This window comes from Pongo pygmaeus, chromosome 18 (assembly GCF_028885625.2).
Source record: "Pongo pygmaeus isolate AG05252 chromosome 18, NHGRI_mPonPyg2-v2.0_pri, whole genome shotgun sequence".
NCBI lineage: Eukaryota > Metazoa > Chordata > Mammalia > Primates > Hominidae > Pongo > Pongo pygmaeus.
In genome coordinates this window covers 71,927,645-71,933,644 of record NC_072391.2, presented here as the reverse complement: position 1 = coordinate 71,933,644, position 6,000 = coordinate 71,927,645, and positions in this window count along the sequence as shown.

The window sequence follows — 6,000 nt, the reverse complement described above, 5'->3', positions numbered from 1 at the left end:
CAGCTCAAGACAGAGAGCAGGAATTTGAAAAAGATAGAGGGAGTAAATAAGTGAAACTACTCTGCACTGTGGTTATAGCTAGCCTAGAGCACTAGGGAGTTTCTCAGTAACTCCAATCATTGCCTGTCGTACCTGTCTAAATGCACCCAGCAGATTTGTTCAAAAGTTATTCCGTCCAACTCAGGTCCACAGGCAACAAGACCAAATAATGATGTAGAACTCCAAGGCAAGTTATTGTTAACTGGCCCTTTTCCCTGATTGCTATATCCGAATGGCCAAGCACTGATATCTAGATACACTTGTGGTATGGTTTGGCTGTGTCCCCACCCAAATCTCATCTTGAATGGTATCTCATAATTCCCATGTGCTTTGGGAGGGACTCTGTGGGAGATGATTGAATTATAGGGGTGGTTTCCCCCATACTGTACTCATGGTAGTGAATCAATCTCACAAGATCTGATGGCTTTACAAGGGGAAACCCCTTTTGCTTGGCTCTCATTTCTCTCTTGCTGCCGCCATGTAAGAAGTACCTTTTACCTTCCGAATGTGAGGCCTCTCCAAGCACATGGAATTGTGAGTCCATTAAATCTCTTTTTCTTTATAAATTACCCTGTCTTGGGTGTGTCTTTTTTTTCTTTTTCTTTTTTTTTTTTTCTGAGACAGAGTCTCCTCTGTTGCCCAGGCTGGAGTGCAGTGGTGTGATCTCGGCTCACTGCAACTTCTGCCTACTAGGTTCAAGCGATTCTCCAGCCTCAGCCTCCCAAGTAGCTGGGATTACAGGCACCTGCCACCACATCTGGCTAATGTTTGTATTTTTAGTAGAGATTGGGTTTCACCATGTTGGCCAGGCTGGTCTTGAACTCCTGATCTCAAGTGATCCACCCACTTCGGCCTCCCAAAGTGCTGGGATTACAGGCATGAGCCACTGCACCCAGCCGTATGTCTTTATCACCAGTGCGAAAATGGACTAATATAATTTGTGAGCAGCTGGCCTCTGCCAGATGGACCAACACTGGGCACTGGGTGACAAGCTGGCATTGAGGGAGAGCTCAGGCCTGGGACCCTTCTTCTCCTCCCTGATGCCAGGATAGCTGAACATGTCCATAACCATAACAATAACAACACCAGCTTCCACTCCACAGTTGCACGACGCCAAGCAGCTCACAGAAAACTTTCCTCTGTGCTATCTCATTTGAGTTTCCTGACAGCCTTTGACTCAGCCAGGACAGCAATTTTTGATCCCTATTTTATACAGAAAGAAACTGAATATTCATTGCAGCACTGTTCATAATAGCCAAAGGCAAAAACAACCCAAAAGTCAATCACCCGATGAATGGATAAACAAAATGGGATATATCCACAGAATGGAACACTGTTCGGCCATGAAAAGGAATGAAGTACTGACACCTGCTGCCACGTGGATGAACTTCGAAAACGCTGTGCTAAGTAAAAGAAGTCTGCACAAAGGTCACATGTTGTGTGATTCCTTTTATATGAAATATCCAGAATAGAACAATCCATGAAGACAGAGAACAGATTAGTAGTTGCCAGGAGCTGGGAGAAGAACAGGATGGAGAAGGACTGCCAGTGGATCTGGGGTTTCCTTTTGGGGTGGTGAAAATATTTGGAGATGATAATTGCACAGCACTGTGACTGTACTAATGCCCTTGAATTGTATGTATTAAAATGGTTAAAATGATGAATTTTATGTTATGTGAACTTTAATGCAAGTTTTTTGTTGTTGTTGTTTTTTAGACAAGGTCTGGCTCTGTTGCTCAGGCTGGAGTGCAGTGGTATGATCTCGGCTCACTGCAACCTCCACTTCCCAGACTCCAGCAATCCTCCCAACTCAGCCTCCTGAGTAGCTGGAACTACAAGCATGTACCTCCAGGCTCAGCTAATTTTTGTAGAGACAGGCCTTCGCTATGTTGCCCAGGCTGGTCTCGAATTACTGGACTCAAGCAATCCACCCGCCTCGGCCTCCCAAAGTGCTGGGATTACAGGCATGAGCCACCACATCCAGCTCATGTACACACATTCTATGATGTTCATATAATGATGAAATAGCCTAATGATGCATTGCTTAGACTGTATACCTGCCATTAAGTGACACATGACTGTATACATTTGATTTATGTGAAAGTGATACCTCAGAGCTGTGTAGAAAAGAGTGGTCTTTTCAACAAGTGTTACTGAATAGACTGGATATATACATGGAAAAAAAATACTAATCTCGACCCTTATCTTACATCATACTAAAAAAATCAATCCCAAGTTAATTTTAGATCTAAATATGAAAAGTAAAAAAATAAAGCTTCCAGAAGAAAAGAATATATAGAAGAATATATTTATAATTTGGGGGTAGTCAAATATTTCTTAAGATACAAAAGCCATAATCATAAAATAAAAGACTGATAAACTACTTTAAATTTTAAAGGCCAGGTGCGGTGACTTACGCCTGTAATCCTAGCACTTTGGGAGGCTGAGGCGGGCGGATCACCTGCGGTCAGGAGTTCAAGACCAGCCTGACCAACATGGTGAAACCCTATCTCTACTAAACATACAACAAATTAGCCGGGCGTAGTGGCACATGCCTGTAATCCCAGCTACTTGGGAAGCTGAGGCAGGAGAATTGGTTGAACCCGGGAGGCGGAGGTTGTGTGAGCCGAGATCGTACCATTGCACTCCAGCCCAGGCAACAAGGGCAAAAACTCCGTCTCAAAAAAAAAAAAAATGTTCCTCAGCTGGGCACGGTGGCTCACGCCTATAATCCCAGCACTTTGGGAGGCCGAGGTGGGCTTATCACCTGAGGTCAGGAGTTCAAGACAGCCTGGCCAACATGGCAAAACCCTGTCTCTGCAAAAATACAAAAATTAGCTGGGTGTGGTAACCGGTGCCTGTAATCCCAGCTACTCAGGAGGCTGAGGCGGGAACATCACTTGAATCCAGGAGGCGGAGGTTGCAGTGAGCCGAGATCATGCCTTTGCACTCCAGCCTGGGTGACAGAGCAAGACTCCATCTCAAAAAAAAAAAAAAAAAAAAGGGCCGGTCACAGTGGCTCACGCCTGTAATCCCAGCACTTTGGGAGGCCGAGGCGAGTGGGTCACGAGGTCAGGAGTTTGAGACCAGCCTGGCCACCTACTAAAAATACAAAAAATTATCTGGGCGTGGTGGCGCACACTTGTAATCACAGCTACTCAGAAGGCTGAGGCAGGAGAATCGCTTAAATCCAGGAGGCGGAGGTTGCGGTGAGCGGAGATCGCACCACTGCACTCCACCCTGGGCGACAGAGCAAGACTCTATCTCGAAAAAAAAAATTTGATAGAAAGATGGACAATAGGGATAACCAATTAAATACATGTATTCAGTCCCAGTCACTGAATACATTTAAATCACAATGATATGATACCAATATTTACCCATCAGGATGGCTAAAAAATTGTTTTAATGCTAATAAAACTGAGTGTGGCAAGGACGTGGGAAAATTGGAACTCTCATATACTGCTGATGGGAGTATAATTTGGTACATTACCTACTCAAGTTGAACACAGACAAGTCCGCTCCTGGGTATCTACCTGACAGAAATGCATTCAAATTAAAAAAAACAACAACAACCATGTACAAGCATATTTATAGCAGCACTTAATAGCCCCAAGCTGTAAACAACCCAAAAGTCCATTAAATAGAATGGATAAATTAAGAGTGGCATGTTCATATACTGGAATACTATACAGATATAAGAATGTGCAAATTACTACTATACCAGACAACATAAACAGATCTCACAAACCTAAGAATAAGTGAAAGAAGGTAGTTAAACAGAATATACACTGTATGATCCTATTTGTATAAAATTCTAAAGCAGACAAAACTCGTGTATGGGGTTGGAAATCAACATGGTGGTTTTCTCTGGGAAAGAGGCAGTAACTGTGAAAAGGCTTGAGGGAGACTTCTGTGGGGTTGTCAGTGTTCTATTTCCTGAGAAGTGTATGCTCACTTGGTGCAAATTCATTGAGCTGTATGTACACTTATGATTTGTGTACTTTTCTCTATGTATGTCATACATCAACAAAAAGCTTATTTAAAAAGAAATTATTGGCCAGGCACGGTGGCTCACACCTGTAATCCCAACACTTTGGGAGGCCAAGGCAGGTGGATCACTAAGTCAGGGGTTCAAGACCAGGCTGGCCAACATGGTGAAACCCCGTCTCTACTAAAAATACAAAAATTAGCCGGCTGTGGTGGCATGTGCCTGTAATCCCAGCTACTCACAGGCTGAGGCAGAGAATTGCTTAAGCCCAGGAGGTGGATGTTGCAATGAGCCGAGATCACACCACTGCACTCCCGCCTGGGTGACAGAGCAAGACTACCCTTCAGAAAAAAAAAAAAAAAAAAGATAGAAAGGAAAAGAAAAAAGAAATTATTTATAATAGAAAAACAATATAGGATACTTAGGAATTCATTTAACACATGTGTGAAAGTCCTATAGTCAGAAACCTTAACCTTTATGGAATTATATTACATATGGCCTGGATGAATAAGTGGAGATATAGCTCAGGTACATAAATAGGAAGTCTCTGTATTGCAAACTTTTATTCTGAGACAGAATCTTACTCTGTCACCCAGGCTGGAGTGCAGTGGCATGATCATAGCTCACTGCAGCCTCGACTTCTCAGGCTCAAGTGATCTGCCTGCCTCAGCCTCCTGAGTAGCTGGGACCACTGGTGCATCACATCACACCCAACTAATTTTTTGTATTTTTTTTTTTTTTTTTGTAGAGACGGAGTCTTGCATGTTGCCCAGGCTGGTCTTGAACTCCTGGGCTCAAGCAATCCTCCTGCCTTGGCCTCTCAAATTGCTGAGATTACAGATGTGAGCCACTGAGCCTGGCCTCAAATATATTAATCCTCTCCTAATTAATCTATGGATTCAATGCAATTGTTTTCACAATCCCAATAGGCTTCTTCATGGACATTGACAAAATGATTCTAAAGTTTATATGAAAAAAAGAAAAATCTGAGCATAAACAAAGACACTCTTAAAGAAGAACAGGGTGTGGGTATCAGCCTTATCAGATATCAAGACTTATTACTAAAGTTACAATAATGAAGACAATGTTGTACTAGCAAAGGGAGAGACAAATCTGACCTTTAGAAGGATATAGAAGGAAAAAGAAAAAAGGATATAGAAGATGTCCCAACTGTACACTAAAAAGGCCACATTTTATCATATGTAAATTATCTCAATAAAAGAACAAAATGACCTATATGTTTGGGTCTCTTTCTGTTCTGTTTTGTTCCATTGATCTATTTGTTGCTTCTCAGGCAAGTACTACACTGTTTTGAATATGTAGCTTTATACCAAGGCGTGAAGTCAGGAAGTGTAAGTCCCGTAAGTTTGTTTTTTCTCACGATTGCTTTCAATATTCTAGGTCCTTTACATTTCCATATACAATTTAAAAGCAAGTTAAAGTTCTAAAAAAAACAACAACAACAACTAGTGGGCTAGCACGATGGCTCACTCCTGTAATCCCAGCACTTTGGGAGGCCAAGGCAAGCAGATTACCTGAGGTCAGGAGTTCGAGACCAGCCTGGCCAACATAGTGAAACCCTGCCTCTACTAAACATATGAAAATTAGCCAGGTGTGGTGGCGCATGCCTGTCATCCCAGCTACTTGGGTGGCTGAGGCAGAAGAATCCTTGAACCCCGGGAGACAGAGGTTGAAATGAGCTCAGATTGCACCACTGCACTCCAGCCTGGGTGACAGAGTAAGACTGTCTCAAAAAACAAACAAACAAACAAACAAACAAAAACAACCACAAAACCAGTGGCTAGTGGGATTATGATTGGAATTGTGTTGAATCATTAGATCAGTTGGAAGATAATTGAGATCTTAATATTGAGTTATGCAATATATGAACTTGGAATTTGGTATATCTATGAATTCCATTTGTTAAGATATTCTTTCATTTATCTCAGCAGCATTTTTATAGTTTTCAG